The sequence below is a fragment of the Podarcis melisellensis genome (genome assembly GCF_964234715.1).
Source record: "Podarcis melisellensis genome assembly, chromosome: 4".
Classification (NCBI taxonomy): Eukaryota; Metazoa; Chordata; class Lepidosauria; order Squamata; family Lacertidae; genus Podarcis; species Podarcis melisellensis.
The window spans coordinates 47,272,537-47,287,783 of NC_138531.1; the positions used below are offsets into that span (position 1 = coordinate 47,272,537).

Sequence of the window (15,247 nt, forward strand, 5' to 3'; positions counted from 1 at the left end):
CTGCTGAAAAAGTTTGCTGACCCCTTCTCTAAAGGAGCTGTGACTAGGTTCTGAGTGGAGACTGAATTAGCAGTTTGGGGATGGAGCAGCACACATGCTTCCAGTCACAGTCTTACCTCCTGAACCTTACAGGGTTGTCATATGTCCTCTTTTTCCAGGACACATCCTCTTTTTCATGGGTATGCAGAATGAGAGCCATCATACCGATCTATAATTAATGGTAGAAGTTGGCAAATGTGCCCTCTTTTTTGCTCTTCAAAGTATGGCAACAGCATTGCTGTTGTAAGGAAGAATTCCTACAAAGAGCATATGAGGTTCCTGGTCTGTAGCACTTCAGCCTGCATTTGAAAGATCTCATGGCTGAATGACTCTCCCCCACCCCAAATCTGTAGAAATGAAACTAGTTTATGATGGAAGTTAGGCTACAACTCATTTCTCTAATGTCTACTTTTCTGTGTCCAGGAGTTTTTGATACTGATGACCATTTAGTGAGGGGATTCCCTCGCTGCATTAATACAGACTGTAGGAAGAGTGTAATCACCTAACCTCACCTGCTACTTTGTGAACTACTAGACCTCCAGTCTCCTTAACTTCCATAGGCCTTAGATTTGCTACCTTCATTAGTTTTCAGACTAAGTGTTCTATGCAATTTGTTGGTGGATCTGCATCAAAGTTTTTTCTCTTTTATACTCTCTGTTGTGGGCTTAGATCCCTACACTCATTTCCTCAGAAATTGATTTTTTTAAAAAGTGTTTCTGATGTGAAGCAATGTCATCTTGCTCCAGGGGCCCTGTGGAGGGAAAGGTGATTTCAGATGAGGGCTTCATGTTGTGAACAGGCCATTCAGATGTAGCAAATAGGTCCTTAATAAGAGGGGAAGGGGGGGCAGCAGAGTGGTGGAACATCTGCTTTGCAAATCGAAGGTCCTAGGTTCAATCCTTGGCATTTCCAGGTAGGGCTAGGAATGTCTCCTGACTGAAGCCCTAGAGAGCCACTGCCAGCCAGTGTAGACAGTATATGGAACAATGGTCTGGTAGCTTCCTATATTCCCACAGGAATGGTCAGTGTGGTGTGGCAATGCCCTGCCATCCTCCTCAATGGGTGTTGCTGCTGTCTACAGGGATGGAGCAGAGCTGAGCAATAGTGAGGCCGTGGTTAGGTGAGCGCACCAGGTTGGCCCTGCCAGTTTCTCTTGTGCAGCCACAGCCTTGCTTCTGCCTTGCCCTACACCCTCTTGGTATATAAGCATGGCGCTGCCGCCACCCACACCAGCCACTTCTGCTATTTTAACTCCAGTCTCATCCACCTCATACATTCAAAGGCTATTTAAAGCACCCTGGTTTTCCCACAAAGACTCCTGGGAATTGTAGTTTAAGGGTGCTGGGAAGTATAATGGTGTGAGAGATAAATCACAGTTTCCAGGGCTCTTTGGGGAAAGCCATGTGCTGGATGTGACCTCACTAGGTGTTTTTCTTGGACAGGGTAAATCCGGATTAAATGGGGAAAGATACAGGCGGGACCAACGACCATATATCGACACTGTCATGAAACCTGTGTGTACGGCAGCACCTTAAATCCATATTCTGTCCTGAAACTGAGTTTCTCGGCGCGATGACTTGAAAATAAGAGTCGGGGTCATTTCAGTAGGGCTGACTTCCAAATCGTGGTGCTTCAGGTATGGGCTCTTTTATGTCAAAGTAAATTCCAAATAAGTTAGACTTTTATTTGGAGGTTGTGGGAGACGGCATGTCAGCCTTTGCTCCGGGTCCGGGTCCTGCGGGATTTGGGGGAGGCATTCATAGCCCCTGGAGATCTCCGCCGCCGCCCCCCTCCATCCCGCCAGGAAATTTCTCTTTGGCAAACAAGACCCGGGGCGAGCTTTCCCCTCCCCCAGCGCAGGCGGCGGGGAAGCACTAAGAGCCTCCGGCCTCCTCCCACCCTCTCCCTCGGAGGGGCCGACGCACAAAGGGCCGCTTGAAGGCAGGATCCAGCGCCGATTAGCTCTGGGGGCAGCCACGTCAAGGCCCATTGGCGCGCCGCGCCTCCGGGGAAGGCCGCGCTCGAGGAGGGGAGACCCCGGCCTCTGCTCGCGGTCGAGGTGCTCTGCATGTGCGCGACGCCCCCGAGGCTGCAGTTCGGCCTCGGCCTCTTCTGATCTGCAGCCTCCTTCCTTCCCTTCCTCCGGCAGATCGTGGCGCAGCGAAAGGAAACACGCTGCTCCCTCTGTGCAAAATGCGGACCATGTGTGCGCGAACCGTTCGCAGGGAGGCCAAGGGTGAGGTGGGGGTGGGGAGGAAGACAGCTCCGACCCACACAGCCCAGTGAAGCCGAGGTCCCTGGGTAACTGGAGCGACTTTTACTGGTGCCCCGTCGTATGTAGAGTAGGGAATCACACTTAGATTCCCGTTGGAATCAGACGCATTTCCTCGCCTCGTTTGTGTCTCTGGGCGCAGCATCCAGCCGGTTCGGCTTCGATCCAAGGACATCAAGCGAGGGGGGTAGGGCAGTGTGTGTGTGTGTGTCCCCCAAATTAGGAGGGCACTGCTTTTCTTTGCCCTATTGAAACCACCGTGAAGCCTCCACACTCAGGACAAACCCACAGTTAGAAACCCTCTGCAAAAGAGCCCACATTGGCAAAGATTTCCTCCGTAAGAACATTAAATCGGCATTTAGTGCCCTCTTGGAAAAAATGAATAAATGGGAAAGCCCTGGGCCTCCAGGGTAAGGTTGCAGTCCTAGTCAAGATCAGACTACACGTCTCATTTGACAGCCCCAGATTAAGGCTCCTCTCCAAACGGGTTTGAAGGGTTTTCGTTGTTTTGTTTTTTTTTGCAGGGGGTCTATTAGACCGTTAATCAATTTATATAGTATTGTGCATACTATGATTTGCGATCCACAAATCACTTTGGTCGAAATAACAGACATGTTCTGATTTGCCTTTCACACTTAAACGTATATTTGGGGAAGCTCCCTGTTTCTCACAAAACTAACTCCCAAATACTGTGTTTAGGATTGGGATATGTTCAGACTCTATCCTGAGCACTCTTACTTGGGAGCAAGTCCCACAGAAAGAGATCCAAGTCAAGGATATGCTGTGTAAAAGCCCAATTCTTACTACGATCTTTAGGCCCCCTTGCTTGGACGTTCTTCTCCATTGAACTCAATAGGATTTACAAGTGTTGACGATCGGAGCACTCTAAAAAAAGGCAGACAATACTGATTAAATCCAAGGTTTTGCATTTAGCTACACCATGGACCAGGCAGGAGGTGACTATTTTACATCCCAGTGCTCGGATTTTACTCGCTTGCGGGGTTCCTTTCTCCTCTTTTATCACGGGCTAATTCTTGTTTTGTTTTTGGAACCGAGAGGAAATGCCTCTTAGACAGACGGCCTCCTCCGGCTCCCTTCCTTCTTGGGTTAGATGGAAAAGGTGGGGGAGGTCTGCAGCTGACAAATATTATCCCTCCTTGCCATCGATCGGAGAGTGTACAGATGTGAGATCTTGAGGCCGGCTGCAAAGCGGCTGCTCCGCCGTTGTCTCCTCGCTCTCTCGCTCTCCCCCTCAGAGGCTTCGGCTTGTCCTCCTCCCCTCCCTCCCTCCCTCCTTCCTTCCCTCCTCGCCCTCCCTCCCTCCCGCCTTCCCTCCATCCATCCCCGCTTTGTTCTCCTCCCCTTTCCCTCTCTTTAAATAGATTTCAAGGCGCTGCCCGCCCGAGAGCAGCTGTTGAGCTCTCCAGAGGGAAAGCGAGCGCTCGCTTCCCTGTCAATAGCCTCCCCGCTTCTCCGATTTCCAAACAGAAAACAATCCTCGGCGAGCTGAACCTGCGGGGAGGAGTTAACCCCAGAAAGCTGGGGAGGCCGCCTGCCCGACCAGCCATCCCTCTCTGGAGCCAGCAGAGATCTCTAAGAGATCTCTTTTCCCCTCCCCAGCTCCTCAAGCCCCTTCCTTTGCATCAGCCCGCAACACCAGCCTCGCCGCCTAGTCTGACTTCTCTCGAAAGCAGCCGAAGAAAGGCAGCGGGTGAATGGGCTGGTGGTACTCAGCAGCCCAAGGGTTAATCTGCCCGGGTGGGCTCCCGCTGCTTCTGACAGCCTCCCTCCCTCCCTGCGTCTCCAGCGGCCACTAACCTTACTCAATGGCTTAGGGAACGATCCACCAGGCACGACTCTTGCCACCGCCATTCATTTCAGGGGGCTGTGCAGGGCGAACTCCCATGGAAATGAATGGCGCTTGCGCAGTAGGGTCGATCTCTCTCACACACACTCTCTGTCACACACACACAGTCGAAGTCCAGGGAACGTGTACTTGCAAGTTCAGCGCCGCAAGTTTTGTTAGGACTGTGTTCTGATAGCACCAGGTCGGGACCAGAAACAGACTTAAGGTGCCCCCGATTGCGCCTTTCTGAGTCCCGCGCGAAGTTGGAGAAGCGAGTCCTGCTGGTGGCCGAAATGCTCACACTTAGCGCATACCATGCGCCTTAGAGGGTTCAGAGCGATTCTCATGCCTCAGGGACAAGGAACCCGCCACCCTTCGGGTGCTGCTGAGCTACAACTCCCAGGACTCCTGACCATTGTTTGGGACTGATGTGAGCCGGAGTCCCATCAAGGTCTGGAGGGCCGCAGGTCCTCCACCATTCACATGACCTTACAACAACCCTGCATGACGGGTCACTGTTGTGATCACCCCCAAACTGCACAGAAAGTACTGGGGACGATGGGGAGGGGGTTGCCTAAGGTCACCGGCCACTGGCACAAGAACCCCTCTTTCTCTGCCTCCACTTAACTAAGCGACTTTCGTAGGCTGCCTGAGCGGGGTGTTTGAGGTCCGCCGGAAGCACAAGGCGCTGCCGCCTGCTAGGAAACTGGGCGTCCTCGTGGGGGGCATGGAGAAGGCACTGGGGGGGGGACCTTGCCCGTAAAAGCTCAGGTCGCAGTAAACATTCCCTCCCTTTGTTTGTTTGCTTATGTGCCAGAGGATTTCTATTTTTTGCTCTTTTGCTACGCCCTTGTAATTAGAAATGTGTCATTTAAACGCGCTAAGCCCTTGAGCGCCAAGCTTCAATCATCCACAACCTTTTTCGTGCAGGGGGGAGTATTCTATTTCCAAGCCGGTCCCATTGTTCAGTGGGGCTGCCCGTGAGGTGGTTGCGGTTTGTGGGCTGACGCTCGACGAGCACGTTGCCCCATTCCAGCGATGCCAGCAGGCCTGACAGACAGGCTTCCTTCCAGACACGGGACCCGGACGAACCGGTTTGGGGAAGGGCGGCCTTGGGAAAGCGGCACGGGCTTCCCTTTCCAGTGGCTAGGGCCCTGTTCCGTGGGTGAGGCACTCAACTGCGCCTGTTCCCGGGCCGCGGCTGGGGGAAGCCAAGGTTAGCCAAGGCGTTCGTGCTTCGGCATTACGAAACCCAGCGCTGCAGGGGGCGAGTCAGACAGCCCGGCAGCGTGCGGGCTTCAGGCCGGGGCCAAGATCGTGTGATGTACGTGTGAAGCCCTTTCTCCTCCCCGCTCCCCGATTTGAGCTGAGTCAACATTCCGCGTGTTCCCTTTCGGAGCTGCGGAGCACGCGGCGGGCAGCGGACGGATTAAGCGCGATGAAAGCCTCTCTCTTCGCCCCACGGCGCTTTTAAAGCCTTCTTCCCCCTTGTGGGGCGCATCGCGACGCGAGCCTCCGGCGGCGCCTTCGCGGGAGCTGCCAGGGGCGAAAACGTGGGGGGCTGCTGGTGGGCGGAAGGCAAGTGTCACCCGTCGAGATGTTCTGACAGATGCTCCGTGCTATGCCCTCCGCGCGCTGGCTGGCTGGCTGGAGAGGGAAGGAAGGCAGGCAGGCAGGAAGGAGAAAGCTAAGGGCAGATTAGCGAGAGAGCCGCTCCTTCCCTCCCTCCCTCCCTCCCTCCCTCCCTCCTTGGGTGTGCACGGGCAGGCGCCGCTGGTAGAAGCCGTCCATCAGCAACCAGTCCAACCTGCCAGTGATAATGTGCGATCAACACCAAATCACCCCCGCCAGGCACGATCCATCATCCCCTGCAATGCGAGGGGGGCTCGAAGCGGAGGCGTCTGCACAGATTGGGGGGAGGGGTGGCGCGGGGGGGGGGGAGGTAAGGAAGGAAGGAGGAGCGGAAGGCTGCAGCAGCAACGACGAGCACCGGCAGGGTGGTTGCAGCCGGGCTCATCGGCTGCCTGCCTTGGCTGAGATACCGAGCTGCGATGTGCTCCTGGGGCCGCAGCCAACGCTCCGGCCGTCCCGCCTTCTGCTGCGGTCTCCCCAGGGAGAGTCCCCAACCTCCCCCCCCCCCCCGCCCCGCCTCGTTAGGAATAAAGAGGACATTGACTAAGAAGCCAGGATGCGCTCGCGCTGGCTCCAGAAAGACACCCTCCCCCAGCTGCCAGATAGGTTTATTCGGAAGTCAGTCCCGCTGTGTAGAAAGGGGATTGCTCCCAGGTAAGCGCGCACACGGCGGCAGCATCTTTATCCCTGCAAGGATTGGGGCTGCCCCGGTGCTAAAGCCCGGAGTGACACGACGGCACTTTCTGGTTAAAAAATAAAAAGGTGGCGAGGCTGGCGCTGCACTAAAGGGGCGAAGCGGCTCCTCCACAGCTTCCCCGCCGCTACTTGTGAAATCCACAAGCCCTAAAAGCCTCCTCGAGCTCCCTGCTCCGAGGTGACTGCTCCCTCCACCCGCTAACAAGCGCCTCAAGTGCTTTTGCGCGACGCGCTCTACAAACGCCGGCTAATCCTCCTGCGAAGCTAGGCCGGATGGATCGAGGCTGCCACCTTCGGCGCGCTCTGAAACCTCGGGAGTGTCGCGGCTGTTGTCTGCTAGAGCAGCGCCGCGAGGCTGGAGGAGGTGGGGGGTGCGGAAAAAAGGAGGAGGAGGAGGAGGTGGGGGTGGGGAAGTAAGGAAGCGGCTGGGAAGCCGGCCAAGCGCCACCCGCTGCGCGTCTCCGGGCCCGGCTTCGCCCGGGCTGCTCTCCGCAGCCGGCGTTTCCTTCTCCGCGGAGATCGGGGTCCGCTTAGGAGAGGCGAGGGCAGGCTCGGCTGCTCCACCTTGGCGCTTGTGTGCCTCGGGGGTGGGAGGAGGCGGGCTGCCGGAGCGGGAGCGAAACCACAGCGCACCTGGACTTGGCTCGGCTGTGGAGGAGGAGGAGGAGGCACATCGCAAAGCCGTCGCCGCCGCCACCGCCTCCACCACTGCCGGCTCCTCCTCCTCCTCCTCGGGGGCGCCGTAGTACCTCTGGCTGCGGTGGCAGGAGGAGCGCAGAGCTCGCTCGCCTTGTCTCGCTGCCGATCGGGCGCTCCTTGGCGCTGTCACCCTCTTGACCCAGATAAGAGCGAGGCAAGGCCACACGGCTCTCTCGCTTCGGCTCCCCTGCTGTTACACCTCCTCACACCCCTTCCTTCCTTCCTTCTTTCCCTTCCACCCGTCTCAGCCGCCAGCCCGCCTCTAGGGCGAGCTTCTCCGGCTTCCTACCTCTGCAAAAGCTCGGCCTGTTCCCTTCCCTCCCTGCGCTGGGGACCGCGGGCTGGCTCTTCCGACTCCCCCCGGGCGGGGGGCTCCCTGAGCAGGCAAGGCAGCGGGATTAGGGCCGGAGAGGTGAAGGATCCTCGGGTGCACGCATCTGAGTTTGGCCCCTTCCTGGAATCCGCGACAAGAGATTTAGAGGGTGACAACTCTACACACCCTCAGAGGCACTCTTTATCATCTGTTGTTTTGTTTTTTTATTTGACCTATTACGAGTCTTGTTTCACGCAGCCACGTCTCCCATTCCCCTCTTGAGGTGGGGAAAAAGAGGGTGAAGAAGAAAGGAAGGCAGGATGGTGAGATTTTGGCTGCATTAAATCTCCACTCCCACCCCGCACCCACACAGCCACTGCCCTATCTTGCCCTTCCGACAGAACTGTCTGCGAAAATGCGCTCAGGCTTTGTCTCAGTGCCCTTTCTCATTTGCTCCTTATCTTGCACGTTTTCCGATTCAATATTCTTGATTTAGAGACTGTTCCAGTCCGGGACATTGAAAACAGATCCTTCTATTTTATTCTCAATCCAGTTAATGCCTCCCGTACTTAAGAAACAGCCTGTCGTTTCTCTCCCCGCTCCTGCGACTCCTTCCCTCCCCATTTTATTTACTTTTGATAAGGGAGGGGGGAGTCAACTGCAGACTAACAATTGGTCCCCGTCCCCCACTCATTCTTCCGTTTCCCAGGGAGTCCTAAGTTACCTTCGGATCCTGTTGTTGCCTGCAAAACCGCACGACCCAAGATAACCCCACTCCAGGACCGTTTGCAGAGGATGTCTAGGGTAATCGCTGTACATATTTTATGATGCGAGATAAAAGGGACCTCGACAGGGATAATACTTCTTACTAGTGAGCTCAGGGAAAGGTGGCGACGAAGCAAAGGAGGCGACGCCCACTTTGCCTCTTGCTAAAGAGCAGATTAGTGTGGTGGGTAGCCCCTCGCATATTTCAATCTGACTGGGGCTGGGGTGGGTGGAGAGAGAGAGAGAGAGAGAGAGAGAGAGAGGTGGAAGGAACTAAATGTATAAAATCGCAGCATAACTCACGCTGTCCCTCTCCCCGGAAGCGCGCTCTTCGCACTGCTCTTCACGCGATGCGTCACGTAACCTAGCTAACTGAAAGTCTTAAATCCCAGCTCGTCCGAGTAATTGGGCTGTGGATCCGGCAGGCTGCTAATCCCACGTGCATCGCGTTCAGAGCCAGGATCATCTCCCCAGTGATGACTATGGAATGTCCACTGGGTGGGGGGCAAAAACTAAGAACGTTTAAGTCCTCTATGGATTGGGGCACACCTGGGAAACAAAAATTGTATTCATTTTTAAGAGACTAGGGTCTGGTTCAAATAAACCAACTTGTACATCACTCCATGGTTAATCTAGCCTACATGCCGAAAGGTATTGCGATTTGGTTTTTTGTTCAGCTTACCATATTTATATAAGCCACCCTGTAGCTTTATCCTCTGAGTGGCTCACATGATACGAAAGTGGTCTCTAGTATTTGAATGGTGATGGTTCATTCCACAGAGGCACATCCTCATTTTGCCTTACTGTCATCAAGCAATGAACATGCTTGTGTGAACTTATCCTTACTTTCATGTAACATGATTAGAATCAGAGAGCCAATATTCCTAATTAACAGCACAATTTCTTCCCCCAAACCTATTTGGATAATGGCTGTTGTATAATTTAAGTGAAAATTAGACTTAATTTTGAATCAGGGCTCAACCTGGGAATGCTTTCAGCACCAAGGTTCACAGTAACGCACATTCACACAAGCTCCCACCAGCCAGCCTCTGCAGACTTCACCTCTAAGCTTGTGCAGAATGCATTTAACCAAAACCACTTCAGGATCAAAGGTCATGTGTGTGTGTATCCTTGGCATTCTTCATTTTATGACAGAGATTTGAGAGAAAGTGCACACATCAGCATCTTAGCATGGTTGATGATGTTCCTGGCTTAAGGAGGACCAAAGTTATATTAGAAAACATGCTGAAGATGGGAGTTCACAAGGTGCTCACAAGCTTCTTCAAGAAATCACTCAGGCATTAGTGCAAGTATTGGCTCTGCCCTTGGCACACACAGAGATCAGGGAATTTGCATGATTAATGATCAAATTCTGGAGTGTAACAGACAGTGACATCCTTCCATTGGGCTGAGAACAAAAGTACTGAGTTTAACCTGGCATCGTTCTGACAGCTGCAGTCCTGCTCGCAAGCAATGTGTTCCATGGTTCCTACAACTTTGCTTTAACTTAGCTGTGGCTGGGACTCAGACATGTTGGCAATGACTACCATGTATTTTGTCCCTACAGTATATCCACAAGCAAACTATAAATTAGAAATAAAAGTAACAGTTGGCAGAAATAAATATAGTCAAAACCAGATGGATCTTTCTATTGCACCTACTATTTCCAGATGCCTAAACTGGTTAGGAAGCTGCACTTCCTGTTTAGAAATGACCAAAGGCACAATGTCTGGCCTGTCTCTACCACTCTCTCTCCCCTTATCTGTTTTGTCTCATGCACTGGGCTTGGTTCCCCTCTGTTTGCTTTGTGATGCTGACCAATTTTGCTTTTTTCCCTCCATGGACCACGTCTCTAAGGCAGCATGAGGGCTCACATACAGTATGCTTCCCATCAACAACACACAATACAACCGTACAAAAGATACTGCTGAAACGGGATCACATGAGCAAGGAAGTGGCCTAGTGTTTGGAGCCAACACAGAACTGAATCACTTCTTATCTTTGGATCTCTGCTACTACAGTGTCTTGGTCAAGAAAAAACCTTCCCAGCAAACCGTAAACTCTGTGTTCCTGCTAATGGCAATACATGTACCACAGAGTAGGCATGCCCAAAATTGTGGCCTTTAGATAGTTACGCTTCATTTCATTTGTTATCACATTTTAAAACATCAGTCTACAACATCCTGCATTGCCCTTAGACCAGGGCAACCTCTCAGACCAAATAGGCTGGAAGAGTACTTCAACACAGAACCTGCAGGCTGCAACCTGCCATGTTGTTCAGGGCGTGGGAAGCCAGGCTAAAATTGGATGCCCCCTCAGCCCTCATGCTGCCTGCCCAAAGCCAGATGAGTGAGGCACCAGGCTTTAGGAAGGCATGTGAAGCTCTGACAGGGTCCTAGAGCCCTCACACCTTCTTCCCAAAGCTGGGAACTAGGCTTTGTGAAGGAGGCAGGAGGACTCTGAGTATAGGACACTGTCAGGGCTCTCATACGTCCTTCTCAAAGCCCAGCACTTCACTTACCTGGCTTTGGGAAGGCAGCAAAAGGGCTGGGGGGGGCATCAAATGTTACCAAGGGCCACCGAAAAAGCCATTGACCACCCTGCCCTAGATTATAATTTCATGTCCTTTTTACCCCTAACTCATAACATGCTTATTAAACTACCCCATGTTTCGTGTTGCAACTGACTTTGTGCCTTTGCTTTTCTGATTTTACTTGAATACAGGGGCATGGCATGTGGGGTGCTGTTGGGGCAGACACATTTTTCTAGGGGGCATTGGCAGAGTGGTATGAGGAGGATGCAACAGCCATGTGCCCTTTGATCCCACCCTCGCAAAGCGGATCGGGGCTGACGTCACGTCAGCAGCAGGGGCTGGACTGATGTGCACTTGCATGCCTGCCTCAGGCACCATGAAGACATGCTCTGCTGCTGCTGCTTTGACATCCATTGCTGCCTGAACCCATCTATTCCTCTTTTAGAACCTACCTGTCTTTCCTTTCATTCACTGTGCAGTTTACTTTGGATCATTTGAAGTTTCTGGGCACATCAATTTTCTGTGATTCTTCAAATCCCTCCCCTCCCCAGTATAGTTTGCTATTGTGCTCTCCGTGTCATTTCTTTCCCACTTAGCTGTTTCATGTCATGTCCAAGTTTTTTTTTAATAGTTGTCATCTGGCAGAGAGTAAATTGAGATGGTTCCATGTGGGAATGATTTTATTGGGAAGTACTTATTTCATCTTTAGATATTTCCAGAAAGGCAAATTTCTATCCATGTCAATTTATGCAGAAAATAATTAGCATCCACAAAAACTCGAGATGCAGTTCTCATACACTTTGCAAGACACAGTGAAGCTCTTGATAAGATATTGATTTCTGAGTCCACTATTTTCAAAATTTGTCTTCCATTTTCAGCTAGTGACATCCTTGAGCTTCTAATAGTTTTGGCTATGGCTCAAAAAGGTTCCATAGTTATAAGACAATTGGAGGGTCTGAAATGATTCAGCACTGTACTAGGCTATCTTAGATATGCTTTGAACTATCAGCTATTACTAGGGTGAAAAATAAGCCCTGAATGTCAAGTGGAATCTTGGGCAGATTAGCAATGTATAGAAAAGCAAGACCCTCACCCACATATTGATGTGCATTTATTTGTAATGTTGGCCCTTAAGATATAATTGCAGCACAAAACAACTAGGACAATAAGCGGTGGTATATATAGGAGAAGGGGACGACAGCGGACGAGATGGCTGGATAGTGTTTGCGAAGCTACAAACATGAGCCTGACCAAACTGCGGGAGGCAGTGGAAGACAGGAGCGCCTGGCATGCTCTGGTCCATGGGGTCACGAAGAGTCGGACACGACTAAAGGACTAAACAACAACAACAACATAGTGGAGCAGGTATGGGCAGGAAGGAAATGGAACCACTTATTTCACAGCAAGGACAATGCTATCATCTCCCAAGCACTATTTGCCAAATCTTCTGCTTGCCAAATGAATAAGCTTTATTTCAGAAAGTAACCCATCAGAAGAAATGTTATATTAACATGCATTGCTAAGGGTTGACTGCCACTTTTATGTTGGGGGGGGACTAGAGTCCCTTTATAGAGTGGCTGGGGAAATGTGTGTGTGTGTGTGTGTGTGTGTTACTATTGTGACCAACCAAAATGTTTCACTATTTTGCTATCAATAAAGCTTCTTCAGACTGGATATCAAGCAATGCAGGAGGCAGAGTAAGAAAAAAAAACTGGTTTGGTGTCGAACTAGTAATGTCTGTATTGGTCAAAACTTAATATTTGTTGCATGGAACATGGTGGCTGCAGAGCAAGGTTATGAGGGTTGTAATGGAAAGTACCCACACTTCAAATTTTACCTCTGCACCCCTGGCTATAAGTGACCAGGGAACATTACAAATGACATAACTGTAACAGCCATTGATGTCCCCTGGGGTTCCCATTCATCCCCACATACTTACAAAACATACTGGGCAGAGTCCAGACAAAGTTAGGCATTTAAAGTTCAAATTATTTCAGTGGAAAAGTGTGCACAGCTCTCTCCCATTGAAATCAATGAGACTTAAATGCGCTTAACATTGGCTGGGGCTGTATTGTCCTGAGCTCTATAGCAGCTTGAATAATAAAGTCTTTCTTATCTGATAAACTCTCCTGATTGTCCAGTTAAGCAAGATAGCCTGCATATGAAAAGCCATTGTTTAAACCCACACCCTGAATGGGCCCAGATGGCTAGTTGGCCTTGGCAGAAAAGGAGCTGGAATGAACTAGCTTAGGAGGGGGTCCAACAAGGGGATTTCTCAGGAGGAATTTGCAAGAGAAAAAGGAAATACTCACTTTGAGAACTCCAGAGCAGAGGGCTTGTGAAGGAGAGAGAAAGAGAAATGCGGAAGTTCTGCAGAAACCTCCTTTATTTTGTTTTTCCTGTAACAGGCATTGTTTCATGAAAACAGCACTCTAGCTCGCACATTCAGCCCCCATATTTGCCAGATGCTCAAAAGTAACTACTATATTTTTAGTCTATCAAGAACGGTCTAGAACTGCATTTATGAATCTTCTTAATTTAATGGCACGCAGGTTTGATACAGGTGGTTTCAAGGAGCTCCCCAACCCTTTCCAATCCAGCGGACAACCAGACCCAGATCTGCTTAGCTTCAGCATGGTGGTGACCTTAAGGGCCTTCAGACCACAGCTTAGAACTGCTGCTCCAGCTCCTCACCACCACCTTTTCTTATCCAGTTCTTATTAGTGCTGCCCTCAATTTATGCAATTTACTCTTTCTAGCTAAACAAAACACTTCTGAAGCCATTAGCCGGGACTTGTGAAGCAGTTGACTTTGGAGACTTGTGACACTATAGAGTCGATGGTCTTTTTTCAAATTGTGTTTAAATGCACCTTTAAGAGAGGCAAACACTCTCCTGCATCCCAGAGAACAGAGGAGTGTGATAGAAACCCTTTAAAGTTCTTACTTGGAAGCAACTGTAAGGTAAAGGTAAAGGGACCCCTGACCATTAGGTCCAGTCGTGACCAACTCTGGGGTTGTGGCGCTCATCTCGCTTTATTGGCTGAGGGAGCCTCTGTACAGCTTCCAGGTCATGTGGCCAGCATGACTAAGCCGCTTCTGGCGAACCAGAGCAGCGCACAGAAACCGTTTACCTTCCCGCCGGAGCGGTACCTATTTATCTACTTGCACTTTGACGTGCTTTCAAACTGGGTTGTCAGGAGCAGGGACCAAGCAATGGGAGCTCACTCCATCACGGGGATTCAAACTGCCGACCTTCTGATTGGCAAGTCCTAGGCTCTGTGGTTTAACCCACAGCGTCACCCAACTGTACTGTAGGCTAATTTCTACACCCACCCAGTCCTTTCTAACCTCCATCCAGACAAGCAAAAGGCATTACAGTTCAAGGCCACATTCTAGCTATGCCAAAAGGCAGGGTGCAAAGTGAGGGATGTGGCCTAAGGAGAATTATGAGCAGGGGTGCCAACTTGAATAAAATATTGGGGGCCCAGGTAAGCCCTGCCCCACATAATCAATCACAAGGTGTAGTGCACCCGCACCATTTTAATGGCAATGCCAATTAACTGGGGAGGGAGGCAGCCCCCTCAAGTATTTTATTGAGGGCTGAAAAGACCTCACCCCCTAGGAGTTGGCTCCTATAGTGAACAGAGAGGCCTTGGGGGCTGCATTTGGCTCCTGGGCCTGAGGCTCCCCACCCTGGATTATTTAGTTATTGCATTTATATTCCACCTTTTCCTCCAAGAAGCTCCTGGTAGCTTACGTGACTCTTCCCCACCTCACTCTTTTAATCCCCGTGTGAACTCTAGACTCATCAAATATTCATATGATTTTAGAATTGAAAGGGAACCCGTGAGTCATCTAGTCCAACCCCCTGCAATGCCAGAATATGCAGCTGCCCCATATGGTAGGTTAGGCTGAGAGGCAGTGACCAGTCCTATATCACCCAGTGAGCTTCATGGTGAAGTGGGGATCTGAACTCAGTTCTCTCAGGTCCTAGTCTGACATGTTAACCAGTGCACTGGCAATTGAGGTGTCATAAGGTTGCATAATAACCACATAAGTAGTTAGGCACATATTATGTCATTTTTGCATCAAGCACTGTCAGATTGAGCTAGATATGCATTTTTAGTTACTGCTAACTGTACAAAAATGAGGTGCAAAGCATGCAAAATGAAGAATTTATAAAATTACTTGGATTTCAGTGGAAGTTAAGCATGTGCTTTGCTCTCCTGTTGAAATACAACATTTGGAGTTTATTGCACACATGCTATCAATCTTTTTTGAAATGCTAGAATGTAAAAATTTATTCCACTCCTCTTAAGATCTAGTTCTAATTTCCAGTTAGAGGAAGGAAACCTTTTTTTGGCTTCAAACCTTGAACAAGTTAGAGGAGCCTGTTTGAAGGGGAGGAGGGAGGTTGCTGCAAGCAAAATACAACATAAACAACTCAGACAG

The 15,247-nt window shown here is 50.7% G+C and overlaps 1 long non-coding RNA gene across 1 annotated transcript in view; it reads left to right on the forward strand.

Moving 5' to 3' along the window:
- Positions 1-1,888, forward strand: part of LOC309368716 — a 53,959-nt gene extending 52,071 nt beyond the window's left edge. The window contains exon 4 of the long non-coding RNA XR_014167896.1: positions 1,482-1,888. This is a non-coding gene — a long non-coding RNA (uncharacterized lncRNA). The remainder of the gene's footprint in view (positions 1-1,481) is intronic.
- Positions 1,889-15,247: the final 13,359 nt, after the last annotated feature.